This window comes from Aedes albopictus, unplaced genomic scaffold, assembly GCF_035046485.1.
Source record: "Aedes albopictus strain Foshan unplaced genomic scaffold, AalbF5 HiC_scaffold_99, whole genome shotgun sequence".
NCBI classification, from domain to species: domain Eukaryota; kingdom Metazoa; phylum Arthropoda; class Insecta; order Diptera; family Culicidae; genus Aedes; species Aedes albopictus.
This window is the reverse complement of record NW_026917853.1, coordinates 34671-51952: the sequence shown is the minus strand read 5'-3', so window position 1 is coordinate 51952 and position 17282 is coordinate 34671. Positions and strand designations below refer to the sequence as shown.

General features: G+C 39.1%; 1 protein-coding gene across 4 annotated transcripts in view; it reads left to right on the top strand.

Moving 5' to 3' along the window:
* The window catches only part of LOC109412354 (brain tumor protein), a 35728-nt gene extending 18807 nt beyond the window's left edge, over positions 1-16921 (top strand). For 3 of the 4 annotated variants that reach the window (XM_029857106.2, XM_029857109.2, XM_029857092.2), the window contains exon 3: positions 13156-13239. The gene's annotated coding sequence lies outside the window, so the exon portion shown is untranslated. Of the gene's footprint in view, positions 1-13155; positions 13719-15592 lie in introns of those variants that run through there. The other variant, XM_062844104.1, reaches the window with a different exon arrangement.
* Positions 16922-17282: the final 361 nt, after the last annotated feature.

The following is a 17282-nucleotide window of genomic DNA, read 5'->3' as shown; positions in this document are numbered from 1 at the left end:
ACTGACTGACTGACTGACTAAGCCAGCGAGGTGGACTCTGCCCCCGTACGTGCGGGCCTGAATCGATTTCATTTGACATTTAGAATATTTTCGGCTTTGCGCGTGGTGGTTCGGCGGGTGGACAGAACGCGGAGGAGGCCGCAGAAGTTAATCAATCTTTGTCAGGGCGGGTGGCGCGAGTCCGATCCGAACCCGTGGGAAGGGGGTTCTCTAATTGCGGTGTGCCATAGATCGGGCTTCTGCGAGGGGGCGGAACGGGACGGAACCGAGCGAAAACGGATCGGTCCGGCGAACAAAGTCTTTAATTAATATCATTTGCTCGGGTGAGACGGCGAGTAAACGCGAGCTTTAGGCTAGAAATTCTAACCGCCTAATCGGAATTGGAAAGGGGAGCTGAACGGGTGAATCGGGGTAGGTTTGATGATGGGCAGGGTAATTGATGGCACTGTCGGCCAGTCGGCTAGTCTGGTGGTGAATGTGTGCTATCGATGGGAAGTAGGAAAGGGCGCGAGCAGTCGAATGTAGATAAGAGCATGTTTTGATAAAGGGTAGGGAGAGAAAGTTGAATCGGTTTTGGATTTATAGTGATAGTGATGGGAATTATATCTTATCTTTGAGTTATGCCAGATGGTGATATCATCGTGTTGATGGGTATTTCATCGAATATCGTGACATTAAATCATTTCGTCGTAATTCTTTGGCTCCCAGTTGCATATCTTTAACCTTAATAGGATGTTGGGGTCAATATAAACCAGACAGGCTCGCTAAGCGTGCACTACACCATCGTGGTGCACCAAACGTAACATCTAAGAAGGATGAAGGATTCCTCAAACTCATTCATCAGATTACACAATTAATTATTTTGGGAAATAATTTGAGAAAGGCCAAAAATCAATTCATTTTTCAAAATAATCGACAGAAGTTTCCTCTAATTTTTTCAAAATAAAACATCTGTATTGTATAAATTTCTTAAAAATCGTGAGATTTTTCAGCCAAAATTTCTAGTAGAGTTTGGCAATGAATACTCAGACAAATTTCTGTAAAAATTCTATCATTTGTAACATAACATGAACGAGCATCCCCTTTGGATCTTTTTTACCGTTGACCTGAGATGATTGCAATATTGGTTTACATCCATAATTAATTGCTACTTGATACGGATTTCTGACCCAATTCAGGTTTGCAAAAATTATGCATATTGGTTGGCAGTACGTTGTCGAACAGTCCGTAATTTTAAACTCAGAGTACAAAAAAACAGGCTTTTTGCCTATCCAAACCAGTATTGTACCGACCCTAATCGAACCTTTCTCCGCTGTTTCCCAATTCCGGAGAAAATACGCAAGAATCAATCTCTCCTTCTATCCTACATCACCATCCTGCTGGAAAAGGAATCTCTCCCTACCTTTCCACCAAGATCTTCCATCAGAAAACTTTTCATCCCAAAACCAAAAAAGCAATCACCAGAAATCTCAGGCTACCGGGCGCTCGCTCGCGAGTTGTAAGCGGGAGATGGCTACCGCTGCTACACACCGTTGTTGGTGAACCGCAACCCCGGAGCGCACCGCCTGCAAAACAAACAAAAAACTCATCCTAAGTGACCGATATCGAGCGAGGACGAACAGTAGGTACGACGACGACGAGACGCCGAGATGAAAGGGAGCCTTTGTAAAAGTTAATTAAATTTACTACATGGGAAAATTACGTTCCGGCGCGTTTCGATCAGCCGGAGGCAGCGGCATCGTGTGCCAGGTGCAAATCAAATTCAGTCCGAGAGCGGGGTACACAGCACAGCGCGGATGACGTGCTTTTCCTTGGAAGTCGAATAAATCTGCTCTGCTGAATGCGTAATTCAGGACAAGAAGGGTATTGAAATCTTATTTGGTGAATTTCTGAATGAGATGGAATTGTGTGGCTATTACAAAGATTCGGCTCCGTAAAGCGTTAGACGCGATTGAGCCTTAAGCTTACGTGAAGGGGTTTTGAATTTGAAGTAGACTAGTTAAGTTTGCGTTAAGGAGATTTTAGTATAGAAACAGACTCTTAGCGGGTCTCATCCGTTTATAAAAAAGAAAAAAACAATGTACTCATGTAGTTTTGAACCGAGACCCCGCTCGTCACAAAGCACATATGCGCTAACCGTCGCGACCAAAATGGCAGTTCAAACAACAGGTGGTAGAAATGTTCCACAGCACCACAGGTGATTCCATCCCCAAATCGAAGCTGTTAATCAAATTTGTACTAACTACAAGCTGAAATCCACGCCAATTTTCGCGGAAAATACAGAAAATTTCTCCCACGACTGTAACCCACCTACAGTAGAGGACTTTCAAGCTTTCAAGTGTAAATGAGGCTAACTCGATAACCACTGAAGCACTCGTCGTCAGCCACCCACACACAGTTCAGTCAGAAATTTTCTGCGAAAGCGACCTTACCCATCCTGCTTGGCTCCCAAATTCTCCAACTTTGCCCGCGTGGATACCGCAGCTAGACACGCGCGTGCCCTTATTAGTTTGCCATTCTTCTTGTGCTGTTAACTCGTCGTCGCAGGGTTACGACGAAGACGGCCATTCGCACACAGTTTCCAGGAACTTGTCGGTCGTCGCCGCCGCCAGATAAGAAGCAAAACATGAGCACCCGCGTGTGGAGTGCAGCCAGCAGTTGGACAAGAAAAAAGCTCCAATGAGCTTCCGGGTTGGGCCCCGTGTGTGGTGGGAGGTGGTTTCGATTCCGAGAGACGCGGAACGTGCTTCATTCGAAAGCATTGGGCAAGGGCTACGAACGGGGGCCAAAAAATGCCGATGTTCTAATCTCCAAGAATGTTTTGATGTGGAGCGTTGTGTGTGTGTGGAAGTGATGCCAACTGAAGGTGCACCAATAATGACTGCATTTCATTGAAGGGTAGCAGATGATAAGAATGTAATTTTTCCAACGAAAAAATTCAGTTCAGTTGTCTTGTTTCGTCGAAGCAAGTCTTATCTCGCGACTGTTCGATTGACACGATGACAGCAGATGAGATGGATATGACAAGATATCATTAGATCCGTTCGGGAACAAGGTATTGCAAAATGATGAATTTTTGGCGCTTTCTCATTGACGATTGATGTACAGCTGCAACAATGTTTTCAAATTGCTACTTTATTGTTTTTGCTGCTTTTAGCAATGAGTTAGTCTGATGCCCAAAAGCAAACCATTCGTGAGTTTTTAATTTTTGGAAATTAGTCTGTTGTATCAGAGATCGTATGATCCTTTGACGCGAGTGCATTAACTTCTTATTGGGTTAGCTTAGTTCAAAATCAGACGAGAATTACAGGCAGATCCCAGGTACATTGCTCACTCTACCCCATGCTTGCCTCCAGGACAATCATCGAAACCCAGAAGGACACTTGGTTCCTAGTAACAAAGATGATCGTACTAACATTCCTTCCCTTCCCAGCTGACCGTAAGCAGGCATGGGAAACGCTCACTAAATGTTTTCAAGCACTTGGCTTGCAACGTTTCATTTAGCGTTTATTAACCCTTAAAGGAAGTGGTCAACTGTTTTGCATAGTTATACTTATAGCTGTTGACCCAGTGGGTGGATTTTCAAAACCAAAATGTTTTATCAAGGAGATTAGTTGTGCTATCATATGCATGTATGGAGATTATGTTATGCTAGAACATTTTGGAGATATAGATGCAAATGTAGTGTACACCACTTGTTATTCGCTCGATTTCGGGTAATATTTCTATGCAAATGTGGTATATTTTAGTGAAAATTGCCCAAAACTCCTTGTTTGGGTTGTAGATGTTAGATAGAAATGAGTTATGTCCTCATAGAGCTGTTACATAAATCTCCAGGTTATCCAAAACGAGTTTTGAACTCTGTCTACTGAATAATTATGTTTACTTTTCAAATCACTTAAACTTGAAGAATTACATTCAAATATACATTTTAATACATGAAATGATGGTAGTCATGACCTGGTGATGTTCTAGGCAACTTAAAAAAGCTCTGAAGTTGTGATTGTAAGGCCTTTACCTGTAATAGTATATCAAACTAATGTATGCATGTCAAAACTGATTTCATTAGATCCATACATGTAAATCAGAGTATGAAAGACTAACTGCACATCAATGGCGATACCTTAGGCCATCCAAATCATTCTGGAGTTAAGGCCTTTCTATCTACACCGATAATAACGCATCGGTTGCATTTCGAACTTAGTATAGTGCGTTTTGATAGTCATAGAAGATCAGTTGAATCATATGGTCGGCGTGAAGTCAGAGAGGACCATGTGTCTTTTACTTAATTTCTAGAAAAACGACTTTAAAGTTTGCAACTCTATAAGTTTTGAGTTTTTCAACAAATATTCTTGAATTTTTGCCATAAATCTTAATAACTATTCATCACAGCATCGCTCTGTATTGATCGCGAAAAAACGTAAAACAAAGCTTGAAACCGAGAAATGGCTAAGTAATTTAGTGTACTTAGTCCACTCTGACGGAACGGTTTTTGGAAAATCTTCAACCAACTACAGTTCACACTCAAGTTTTTACATATTCGATGAAAAAATAATGCACTAGTAGGACAACAGTTAATAGGAGTTGTGTATAATGTGAACAGGAAGTTTGATATTTCTGTTATTACACTGTTGATTACCATTTTCAATTTTTATGTTCAGTCAGAGTGGACAAAGTACAACAGTTCATATCACATGAAGGGTAGTCAATTAATGAGCTATTTAAGATTCTTAACTTGCATTTAATAGCTAACAACTTTTGAATGTATTTTCATAGTTCGGTACGTTTTTGAAATATTGTAGTTACACAGTTCATAACAATTTATTCAGAGGACTGGCATTTTTCAAAAATTCGTTCAGACAGAGTGAACCAAGTATACAATTCTTAAATAATCGGTAAAATCAATTTCTTCATGAAACGGGTATTGGTACATTTCAATACGATGCCCAACAGCTACTAAACAAACATATTTTGATTTGGAAAGGATTACGAAGAATAAGGTAATTTTAACTATTTTTCTTAGAGACACATGGTCCACTCTGTCTGCACGCGAAATGCCACAATATGCTTTAACACGATGATCTGTAAAATACGATATTGACTATAATAAAATGGGATTTCACGGGCTTTCTTGATCAATAATCATAAGAAAATGCGTTAGGAAGTCATACGATTTAGAAACGTATCATATTTTGATGATAAACTATTTTATTTATTGGATTTTAACCAATACACATTTTTTAACTCTCTTGGCATCAAGCATATGGTCCACTCTGACTGCATACTATTATCGACTTTTGCAGCTCAATCAAGAGAAAATTGTGCCAAAACTCTCGTTAATTGTAACATCAAATGCCCTAAAAATCTAATTTTCGTCAATTTTGTTACTTGGTCCCCTCTGATTTAACGCCGACCATATGATACTTGTATACACATCATAGAGGCATCCTGGATCATCCGTACTATTCTGATGTTGAGAAATATGGTTTGAATTTGAAATGGTGTACCAACAGAAGTGCACAAACATAAGATTTTGCCCATTTGATTTATACACATAGTGCAAGCCATGGGAGAGAAGTTTCCAGATCATCAGGGATATCTGAGGTCACCTTTCAGTATTATGTGGTTAAGGCCTTCAGATCTATACTCGTAACAAAGAATCCTTCACGTTCAAAACTTGGTGTAGTGTGTTTTAGTAGACATAGATGATGAGTTCAACAATATATTCTGGATACAACAATAATCCTGGATAACCTGGAGATCTATGTAACAGCTGTAAAAGGACATAACTCATTTCTATCTAACAGCTACAAACGGCTATAGCGGTTGATTGAGACGCAAAAGTTTCAAAGTAGAATTTTCGAGGAATAAAAAATAATAATAAATGTTATAACTGTCAATTTTCAACCGATTTTCAATCTCTTTTATAAATCTCTTTCAAACTAATTTTCGAATAAACTTCAATGATTTTTTTCCAAAATCACGTAAAAGATGAGTTTTACAGATTTTTTTTTATTTTCCTATAAAACAACTCAATTCAATTCAATTTGGCTCGATAACTTTTCAACTGCTCGATTAATTTCAAATATTTTAGCGTGTTTTTGCAGATATTGTTGTTGCCTTATTGTAACTATTTGTTAACGTATTCATTGTTGTGATACTTTTCACTTGAATCTTTCAAAACTTGCCTGAAAACTAGATTTTTTCATGTAAAATTATAGCTTAGGATGATTTTTTTTGGCAGTTCGGATAGGAGAACCTCTACAGGTTTCCTTTGAGGAATCCCTATAGGTATCTCTGGAGGAATCCATAGAAGAATTCCTAGAAGGAATTCGTGAATAAATCCTGGAAGTAAGCATTGGATGAATCCTGTGGCGTTTCCTGGAGGAATCCTGAAAGGCATCGCTAGAGCAACGCGTGCTGAGATATCGAATAGAATTCCTAGAGGAATCCCGGGATGAGACCCCATCAGGAATCGTTACAGGAATTTCTGGAGGTAACCCAGGAGGCATTTTTAAGAATATCCGTGGCGAAATTTTTGGGAAAACTGGAACGCAGAATGACTGGAGTAATCTGTGAAAAATGAACCGATTTCAATGAACATTTTCCTGTACTTAAGGTATTTATGTAGGTGTATTGTTTAAATATCATTCCATTTGATCATACCGTTAAAAGGTTATAGCCACATATGTAGCACTTTCACAATCAGAGATGCCAGATATACAGATTTTTGTGATTCTTTACATACAAGATACAGAATACAGAAAAATACATATTTTTAAAGTTTGATACAGAAAGCATAACATTTGAAGTTATTTTCAATAAATTTTGTCGAAAACTTTATAAATTGCTGCCTAAACTTTAAAGAATTTTTGAAAATTTGAACTTTTTCACACATGTTTTAGAAAAATAAATATGTAACAGTAAAAATTTCATGGCATAAAAAAAAATTTCTTTTGAAATCTAGCACTCTTGCTGTCTGCTATACCCTCAAATACAGTAATACAGAAAATTCTGTATTGATACAGATTTTTGATAAAATAATGTGGCTTAGCGTTTTTGGTATAGGGTATCGCGCCACTTGGGCGGTGGCTTCTATATTCGTCTGTTTTCCACTATAACTCAGTCAATTTTGAACCAATTGACTTGAAATGTTGTACACGGGTAGATACTATACCTATCTCACCACCTTCCAAAAGTTGTGTCAATTGGTTCAAATTTGACTGAGTTATAGTGGAGAACAGACGAATATAGAAGCCATCGCCCAAGTGGCGCGATTCCCTATATGTAGCACTGTCAGATATAGAATACAGAAAAATACAGATTTTTAAAATGTGATACAGAAAGCATAACATTTGAAGTTATTTGCAATAAATTTTGTTGAAAACTTTATAAATTGTTGCTTAAACTTTAAAGAATTTATGAAAATTTGAACTTTTTCATACATGTTTTAGAAAAATAAATAACAGTAAAAATTTCATTGCATAAAAGTAGAACATTTTTGTAAGTTTCTATTGAAATCTAGCACTCTTGCTGTCTGCTATACCCTCAAACACAGTGATACAGAAAATTCTGTATTAATACAGATTTTTTATAAAATAATCTGGCATCTCTGGTCACAATAAGTAGATGTGGTTTAACGTTTTTGGTATAAAGAAATTCAAACTGTTCTAACTTTGAAAATAGTCAACCAATATGGATGAAATTTTCACTGAAAACAGTTTAACACAACAATAACACTGTCAAAGTTTAATAAAAATTGGAACAGTGTTGCCAGTTCTACAGTCAAAATAGTGGACACTGATTTTAAAATGTTAAAAATTTCCAAAAATTTGAAGCAAAAAACTTTTTTTTTTGGTTTGAATTGTTTAAGAAAGTACTGAACCGATTATGATGAAATTGTTTCCACTTTAATGCTTTAATTGGAGTAATTACAGTTAAATTTTGATGAGCTAACAATAACTTTTCAAATGGATGCCCAAAGTTTATTGTATTGACAATATCTGCGCCAATACTAATCCTATTTTGATGAAATTTTTATGGTATTAACTACACATAACATGCTATTCCTCGTCAGCTATTTTGATTGCACGCAATCAAAAGTTTCACATTATTGCAGGAACTATACGGCTATGCAGTCTGTTGCAAAACTAGACAAACGAAAATTGTCATGTACCAACAACAAACAACCAGATAGTTACAGTTAGACGAAACATAAGACCAAAAACGAACAATTAGCCACCCCTGAAGATGACACAAAACGCCAGTGTCGAAACGTCGGGCAAACAATAAATCTTGTTTTCCGTATTGAAGACTACGTAGCCGTTTAATTCCTGCAGTAAACTTCTCATTCGATCCGCCAAGAGAGTTACACATTATTTTGTGTGTCTCATGGTTTTCGAGTCCAGTCTTTAGACATCCTATAAGAGAATATGAAAAGAATTTCGATAAGAATTCTTAGATAAATCTCCAGAAGTAATCTCTGCCGTTTTCCGGGGAAAAAACCCTAGAGAAAACCCTGAGCTAAAGTTTGCCTTACAGATCTTTTATAGAAGTTACGGTGAATCTTTTGAACTAACTTAATTCCGTATTACTGAAACATTAAACAACATTAAAAAAATGTATCCGTAATACATTTTTTATCATTTTCAACGCAAAATCCTCAAAATATTTCTGTAGCAATCCTACTTAAAATCTGCCTTAACATTTTGAAATTTTTTTACGACCTTATTTCCCAAGAGTCTTTAGTGAAATTCCTGGAGAAAACGTTGGATGAACCTTCGGAAAAGGCCTTCGATGGATTCCTCTAGAAATCATGGAGTGATTCCAGAATCATGTCCTTGATGAGATCTTGGGAGGAATCCCGCGAAGAATCCCTGGAGATCAAAGATATAATCCTACAGAAACTCCCATTAGGAATTTTAAGAAATCCTTTGAGAGGATACACAGGAGTTGTCTTTTTCAACAAATTTAACTTCGTTCTCCAAAACTTCTCCTCTGGAATTTCTTTAGTAATTTCCTAAAATTTTATGCAAAAATATCTATAACTTGTTTTTATGCAATTGTGCTTTTTGCCAAACATCCTCAAGACACTTCTTCAGTAATCCTATCATAAAGCCTTCTGAAATCTTTCTTCGAGATCTACTCTTTTTTTTCCTTGAAATCTTTTGATTTATTACTGAAATCAGCGAAGGAAAGTTGGATGGTATTCCATTAGAAGTTTTGAAAAATCCCTTGAGGAATCCATAGGGTAAAGTTCACCTAGCAAACGTGTTATAAGAGTTGTTTTAAAATATTACTTTTTTCTCCAACATTTTTTTTTCTAGGATTTTCATAGTAATTTCCTAAAATTCTATCAAAAATATCTATGCAGTTATACTAACAAATTTATCTGCATTTTCCGCGAAACATACTAGAAAAAACTTTTTCAGTAATTCTACCAGGGCTAGGAAAGAACTACACTCGCTACAGATCAGAGGGAAATGCAATGATTGAATGAGTGTTTCCCATGCTTGCCTGCAACACTTAAAAAAACAGATTTGTTGTACTCTGAAGTTTATGATCATGATCATGGTTCTCAAAGGCACAAAAGTATAATTTTTATTTTGTTCTTGCTTGTAAGGAGCCTAAAGTAAGATGATTCGGTGCGCTGAGTCTGTGCGATTTGTGCACTCAAAACCGTGAGTAGATGCCAAAGTCGGCCATAGTGGCGGCCATCTTGGGATTCCTACTAACTTTTCCTTAAGAAAAGTTGCTCAGTCGATTATTTCTTTCACTTCATATTTTCCAAAAAAAAAAATCCACTTGAGAGATATTCTAATGCCTTGTGTCAGACATTCCTCCAAGTATTTCTTCTAAACCTCTTTCCAACCTTAAGGGTCAGATAGAAAACATCTCAAGAATGTGTCGTTGTTCCTCCGAGAACTTCAAGAGATCCATCAAAAATACGTGCAAGTTTTGCACGAAACTTTGTTTTTTTTTTATAGTATAACTAGATTCTGATTTCTGTTGTAACTTAGAGATCATGAGCAACCATCTGAAATCTCTTCTAATCAGGCGTTTATTTTGACTCCGTATTTTTAAATTCCGCGGAAAAGTACCTAACGACTTTTGGTCAATGTTCTCTTCATTGTTCAAGGAATTTACCACCGAGGTGCGTCCATGGCTCTTTACCGCGTTATAAAGTAGCAATTGGAATATAAACTTTACTGCATGCCAAAAAACTGCCACCAACAAACTGCACTGAAAATCATGATTGTTAACCTTGAACAGTCACTTTAAGTTTTTTTTCGCAATCTGTGACTGTAACTTACAGATTTACTTGTTCACTATTTTCTTGAACATGGTCATCAGAACAGTTATTCTGTCCACCAGTGTTCGCTACCGGTCCTGCTATAGATATTCTTCAAGAAAATCATAAAGGAACAAGTTTACTTATCAAAGAAGCTTGCTAGCCTGTTGATTTGTTTATATCCTCACCAGTGCCTTAAAAAATCATCACAATGATGCTCAGTGCTTGAAAAGTGAAGCGTATTTTCCCGAACGAAGCAAAATTTACTCTTCTTATACTGACGTTTTTCACCCCAAAGCGGTTGCTAATTGCCTTCATTTGTTACCTCACTTCTGAAGCAAGTGGCACTAGTGAGAGCAAGAGCAATAAAAATAATTACTGAGAGTGAGGAGCGATGATTCAGTGCTGTGTGGCTCTCTGATTCTCTCTCTTCACCGGTGTATACGGCAATGAACATATCTGGTTTTTATCCCGTTATAACAGTGCAAATGACAAAATGATTGTTTTTACATGTTCTCAGCAACAAATAAATCAACTGAATCATTTCGCATCTTCCGCCTCACCACAGAAAGTGAGAATGAGTGGTCTCCAGTCAGTTTGCTTCATGAGTAAACCGACCGGTGAGGAACAGCGATCGCAGTTGATTGCATTTCTCTTTGCTCCCTGTACGTGTGCGTCTGTAGTGGTGGTTGGTGCTGATCAGTGTTGGTAAAAACTCAAATTCTCAAATCTCATGCTTGAGTTGTTTCACGCGCGATTCTTGACTCGCCAAACTCACCGCCGAAAAAATCATACATGGGTTGACTCGCGATTTCACTCATTGCGTTATTTCTTGGTGTTCTTATTATTTACATCGAAGTTTTTAGGATTCAATGATAGAACAAAAGCAAACCTATCGTACAACAATATTGGATGTCGTTCAAATTGATTTGGATTAGTTTTACAAGCGAACGAGATTTCGGTGCTTGACTCGTGAAAGCGAGATTTTGCATAAAAATCTCGCGCGGGAGAAAATGATTCAGAATCGCGTGCGAGTTACCTCACGCAGGAGTGGTTCATGAGTGTGCTTTGAGTGTGATTTTGCCAACACTGGCGCTGATCACTGATCATATTTTTCATATTTACTCGAATTCAAGCACTAGTGATGCTCAATCCGTGCCAAAACGAACATAAATACAGTCAGGTTTTTTTTTTAAAAAGTCAGTTTTTTTTTTTTAAGTCTCACCATTTCTCGACGAATCATGCAAAAATAAGACGATGACATTTTTTTTTGTATGGAGTTTTTTTTACGCGGCCGCGTAAATCAAAACCGCGTAAAAAAAGACCTGACTGTAAACGAAAGTAGTCATCCACCAACCAAAATGGGAAAAATTGAACTCAAAACACGACTTAATTTGTTTTCTCAACTGGGTATCGAGTTTTTCTAACGACTAAGCCCATTCCAGCTTGAAAAAAAGTGTACTGAATCTATTTGTGGCGGGCTCGTTAGCCGGAGGCCTCACCCTGACCAGTTAGAGGGCCGGAACCAACCCTAGTCCCTTACGGAATGCAAAATCATTGTCAACAAAGATCATTTTCGCACCAGACATCTGTTTAGAAGCCACAAATCGAGTCGCCTTTCGGATAGTATAAGTTGTATATTTCATCCGGAACAATTCTTACTTACCTTACCGATCAGGTTAAGGCCGGGGTGGCCTCTGCTGTACATAGTAGCCGTCTCCATTCTACTCGGTCCATGGCTGTTTGTCTCCAGTTCCGCACTCTGCGTAGGATCCGCAGATCGTTCTCCACTTGGTCGACCCACCTCGTGCTCGCTACGCACCACGTCTTCTTGTACCGGTCGGATGACTCTCGAGAACCATTTTAGTCGGGTTGCTATCCGAACAACCCTGAGCATCCGTTTTAACGCGTATATAGTAGACTTACCCCAGTAGACAATTCGGGATGCTTCCGGAATTCCTCAGGGATGTTTTCCGAATCCTATTCGGTTGCTTTCAGAATTCTTGCAGGTTGCTCTCTGAATCCTTCTGAGCTGCTTCCAGAATCCTTTTATTGATGCTTCTAAACTCCTTATTAGATGCTACCGGAGTCCTTTTATTGATGCACCTAAACTTTTTGCTTCCGGAATTCTTCTGGAATTCCTTATGGGGTGTTTACAGGATCCTTCTGGAATGTTTTCAAGTTTCCTTTGAGATAATTTCTTCAGGGATGTTTCCAAAATCGCTCAGGTATACATCCAGATTCCTTCAGGGTTGCGTCCAACTTCCTTATGTGATGCTTCCAGAATCCTTCAGGCATGTTTCGAGAACCCGCGCTGGTTATTTTCAATACGAACTAACCTGAACGATTTTCGAGGGAGCGCGATATGTGGCTGGACCACCCTGCAGGGTTTCTCCGGTAATGATTCATTTACATCAATTAGTATATGTCGCTTATCAATGCTTGGTAAATACTTACCAACCGTTTATCAATCGTATCAACCTCCCAGAACGATTCGATTCCAAAACGAGTTCTCCATTCCTATAAATACAAATAGCCATCCCGAAAATAGTGATGACTAAATCGCCCATCATCACCATTCGGCTCCTCTGCCCGTCTATCTGCATTCAAACTGTTCGCTGTTTCGATTCGGATGAATCACCGCCATCCATCCAATCGCAACAGCAACAGGGCTGTGAACCAGTTTAAGCCAACCGCCAAAATCCAACCAACGAACGCACCATGATCAACGACTGCGACACGAACCGGAAAAAATAACAGCTTGCCTTGCCTGCCTAGAAAAAAAGGATCCGATGAACTCTTGACACTCGTTTTAATAATTCCGATCATATAAAGAACAACACTATTTCCAATTCCAATTCTAGATCGTGTGGACAACAACGCAGCAGCGAGAGCGGGAAGCTCCTCGGGACCATCAACCGAAATGACCGAGAACGAAGCCGATGAACCCGAGCGCAAAAAACCGGAAGATCGACGAGAACTGCGCTGCCTCGCTGCGAGGAGGGGTGATTTTGTGTGCATGTGTGAGTGGGTTGGCAGCAGTGGCGGGTGCTCTCTCTGTCTCTCTGTCACGCCGTCACGCGGCAGAACTTTTCTGCGTTGATCCCAAGAATGCCGCTGCTGCTTGTGGTGACACGGTTTCTTCCGTCGCTGCCGCGCATTTGAATAGTAAGACGACCGACGTCGAGTGGGACGTCGATGATGAAAACATGTGTGTTATCAATCTGGAAGCCAGCTGTTTCGCCGCGACGCGGACTGCGGAGAAAGCGCGCGGAAATACCAGCCAACCAGCCAGAAACGCGACAAAGAAATTGAGAACAGGGCATGCTGCACACACATACGCACGTGCAGCAGCTTGCGGTCGCGTGTACGTGCAGAACGGAGGGTACGACAACGACGACAACGCAACAACGGGAAGAACAGTCAAGTAAGAATTCTTTTAGCGCTCTGATAACGAGTTCTGATAACGAAGGGGGAAGTATTGCGCTTCGCGCCCTAAATTGACGACTTGCGAGGAGTACGCAGAAGAACAGAACACATGGGAGATTATGACAGGATTGTTGTAGGGTAGGAAGAACGGAGACAAAACAACACACACACACAGCTTTTTATACGTATTATTACGACAGAAATTACACTACAATGCATGTTTGCGGGACGCGGGAGATTCGCGTTTCGGATCGCGGGGGTATTCGAGAGTGAAAGCGACTCATTATTAGCTATTGATTAATGCAACAAATCGATTTGACTTCATTATGACTGAACAATTGTTATTGCAAGTGGATAAGTAAGGGTTAGTATTGTGAATTACGATTGATTTTTTTTTTTGTAAGTGTAGGCACTCTATCTCTCTTCGGACAGCCCCTGAATTATTATCCTAGTCAGGACCGTCCGGTTTGTATATGTTTATGCATACCTATTATCGAAAAGTCGAGGAAGAAGTGAAGAGGAAGGACAGCGTGTTTTTATTACTATTATCAGGGTATATGTTCGTTCACACATCTAGATTACACAAACACATACACGTAAACGTACATTCATTGAAGGTTAATCAGAGATACACACACCCATACAAACGCGTGGACGCGCATTAGTTAAGTCAAGTCCCATTCGAATTTTTCCTAGTGAGAAGGAGTTTTTGTTCTAGTGCTTCTAGGATTTTTAAAGAAACATGTGCTAGCGTACATAAAATAAGACTTGGAAATGGCCGCTGTCGATCGGGCCTACGCGAGGATACACCCTCGTAGTTCAGATTCGTTATAAGCGGAAATTATCGCTCAGAAGCCGAACAATTTCCGCAGGTAACGACCCTGACGAAGACCGGCCGAAACGTCGCTCCTGGTCGACTGGCGCGATCCACAACTGCCATTTCGCACCCACATACACTTACACTTACGAATATCTTACGAATCTAAGTCGTCGCCGGCCCGGCTCAACCGGGTGGCGAACCATGGCAAACGAATGTTTCTATTACTTTTTACGTTGGAAAAACAATATCATCTCCGTGTAGGGTTAAGGCACAGACAAACAGACGTAACACTTCGAACAATTTCCGATTCAAATCATAGTCACGGAAACATATTCGCCCAATGCTAAAGGGACTAAGTTTGGCCGACCATCAACTAGGTGGCGGTAGTGAGCAAACGTCAAACTCGAACAAAAACGATGCGAGCGCCATAGGTGGGCAATTGGCCACCTATCAAATTTTGAAAAAGACCGTTAAATCAATGTACGATGGGGATTATCAGAGTGTTACGTCTGTTTGTCTGTGGTTAAGGTCAATAGGGCGTCTAATCGAGACATGAAAAATAATCTATTACTTAACAATTGGTAAACAAAAAATCTAACAGAATTGGATACGGCGATAAACAATTAGGCATTTAGTAGAACACATATATTTAAAACGAAATATTTAGGTAAATTGTTGAACTGTTTTGTAGCGTTTTACGAGGATAAAAACCAAATTTTTTGCGCTGATACGAAAAGACGGAAAGCGGAAAACCACGATCCAACACGAGCACGGACGATCCGTCCCACAGTGGGATCGGAAGCGCATTCGGAACGTCAAAATGTAACATAGATCAAGCCGCGTTTTCCATTTTGAAAAAAAAATCCGGTATTTTCTTCTCGCGCGTGCAAATTTCTCTACTTAAAGAGAGTGTAACGTATTTTTCCTTAGATAGGGTATCATTTTTAAAGAACTCAACTGCCGGTAATTTATTCTAATGGTTTTTGTTTCGTTTTTTCTCTCTTATATGTGTGTGTGCACGTTTCCTATTTTTTGCTTATTTATTCCCGTAGCCGCTTAGATTTCGATTGGTGCGCCCTCTCCGCTCGACTGCGATGCCACTGCACCCGCCCGGCGCGATTCGTTGCAGGCTAGAGAGAGTGAGATAGAAAGAGAGAGAGAGAGGGAAGAGATAAAGTTTAGGGAAGAGAACGAGAGGACCGCACAGTCAAACTTCTCGAATCCACGCAGTAGTGTTAATGTTTCCTATCTGTGTTCAACAATTGTAAAGCTCTGCGACTCCTGTGCGCAACTACTGAGGGAAAACTGGACATTTTCTTACCGAAAGGGGGAAAGCAGTTTTCAACACATTTAAATTCTTACAGTGCAGTATTACTGATTTTTTGTTTTTGTTTTTTGCTCGTTTACTTGTAAGGCCAAGGAGAAATCCTGTTTTTATACACTTGTATCTAGTTTTTTTTGCGTCATAGTTGCGTGCTCTAGCTTTTTTTTTACTGAATATGATGAAACGAAACAAACACTTTATGTCTGTAGAAAGTATCTCGTTAACGTTTAAGGCAAACAAGTCGTCATATTTCTGTGTGTGTTTTTGCTACATATTACTCATTTTACCCCTTTTTATAGTTAGTGGTTAGTCGTATCACTTTTAGTTATCTCATTTTTTATTATTGTATTTTTATATATAAAAGTAAACCTATTATTATTTTGATATATTATTATTGTGCATTTAGAAAAGCGAACACCTTTTTAAATTAATATTATACACCTTTGTTGGTTATGTTGATTTTTGTTTTGTTAAATTATTACACTTAAGTTTTTGAGTTTAACGAGTTTTGAGACAACCTTATACACTTGTGTAGTAGAGTGCTTCAGGAATGCGAAAACCAACATCAATAAACAGCGCATGAACATTGTATATTTTTTAAAGCAACGAAATTTGAGCAATCCATAACCTGTAAGATCAGCAGACAAGAGTTAGACACAAGCATTTAAGAAAGGATCGATAAACGAACACAAAAGTCGTGTAAACCCAAACGCAAGTACGTTTCTTTTTACTTCGATTTAAGAGATCAAACGACAAACTTAAAGACAAAACAAGCAAAAGCTAGCGCCCGGCGTGGCGAACGGAAGTGAACCGTGGCCCCACGTGAACCCCCCGTGAACTGCCGAGGCTTGACGCTTTCGGGCCCGCCGGGTTCACGCGGAGCCCCTCGTTTCCGACTTCGGCCCGAGGGAAATTGTTTTAATTTTTATTAGAAATAAACTAGAAAGTTACTTACTTTTTTGATTATTTTTAAATTATATACTATTCGATGATTTATTAACAAAATAATTGAAAAAAAAAACACACAAAAATAAAAGAATGAGTTGTTTAGATAAAATTGCAAACGATTTTTTATTTTAACACTGAACTAAAAACAAAACAATGCTTTTTTGATTTTCACATTTGCCACTAACACCATCACAAACCATCATTATCTCACCACAACCACCAAAACCACCAACTAACTCAAATTTCCTTACTCTAAAAAATATACCATCACTCGTCACAGGCCGTCGGCATAGTGATGCGACATATCCGAAACGCGTCACTATGCTACGTGCCCGTAGTCTCCTATACTAACAAAACTTAACGAACACACTCAAAAACTTGAGTGTTTTATTCTCCGTGTACGATGCGCGTGGTTTTCTCTATTCTCGTTTCGACGGCGTTGCTATTGCTGGTACTAACACAAACAAAGG